We start from the raw sequence: 987 nt of genomic DNA, 5'->3' as shown, positions 1-987 counted from the left end.
TTTCCCTGCTCATGCTCTCTCTCTCTGTCTCTCAGAAATAAATAAAAACAATAAAAAAAATTACCTTATCATGAAAGATATTAAAACAACACAGAAAGTTTGTCCCCAGATTTTGAGTAGATTAACTCTGAAGTCAGTTTGCAATCACATACTAATAAAGTAACTGAAGGGAACTCATTAGAAGTGTTTTTTTTTTTATATATATATTTTTAAAAACACTTTTAGAATGCAGTTTTACCAGGGTACCTGGGTGGTACAGTCGGTTAAGTGTTTGACTTCAGCTCAGGTCATAATCTCGGGGCTCCTAAATTCAAGCCCCCAACTGGATCCTGCTTCAGTTTTTTGTGTCTCCCTCTATCTCTACCCCTCCCTCACAGTCTGTCTTCTTCTCTCTCTCTTAAAAATAAACAAACATTAAAAAATAAAATACAGTTTTACCATCACAACACAAATAAATATTTAAAGAATGTAAATATTCAAAAATGACTGAACTGAATAGCAGCTTTCTTCATAATTTCTCCAGTGGAGACAATTCAAAATGTCCCACAACTAGCAAATGTAAACAAAGTATGGCCCTATATACAGTGAATGCTGTTTGAACCACCAAAAATGAGAAACTACTTATTTTTTTTTTAAGGTATGTTACCCAACTCTGTACAGCAACAGCAGAATGTCACAAAGTCAGCTCTGCAACAGAAAGAGCCAGGAATTCTTTCACTCTACAGTGGAACCAGGAAAGAGGCAAATTCCCATTCATAGGTTTAAATATATGGTACTGTGACAAACTACTGATATTTTCAAGAGCAACAAGGTATCTTGAATTGATATATTCAAGAACATTCAAGAATCCTACATGTGTATTTTGCAGTGAAATAACATCTACAGATTCATACTGTGTGATTCAATGTATATGACAATTTAGGAAAGGTAAAGCTAGGGAGAAAAACAGATCCGTGATTGCCAAGTGTAGTGGGTAAGAGTTGAGAG

The 987-nt window shown here is 34.8% G+C and overlaps 1 non-coding gene across 1 annotated transcript; it reads right to left on the bottom strand.

Annotated features, from left to right (window-relative positions):
* Positions 1-637: 637 nt before the first annotated feature.
* Positions 638-775, bottom strand: LOC144233796 (small nucleolar RNA SNORA46). The gene has a single exon (XR_013335757.1). It is a non-coding gene; the product is annotated as a small nucleolar RNA SNORA46 (small nucleolar RNA).
* Positions 776-987: the final 212 nt, after the last annotated feature.

Source organism: Crocuta crocuta, unplaced genomic scaffold, assembly GCF_008692635.1.
Source record: "Crocuta crocuta isolate KB4526 unplaced genomic scaffold, BGI_CrCroc_1.0 scaffold165, whole genome shotgun sequence".
Taxonomy (NCBI): Eukaryota; Metazoa; Chordata; class Mammalia; order Carnivora; family Hyaenidae; genus Crocuta; species Crocuta crocuta.
This window is presented reverse-complemented; position numbering and strand designations above follow the sequence as displayed.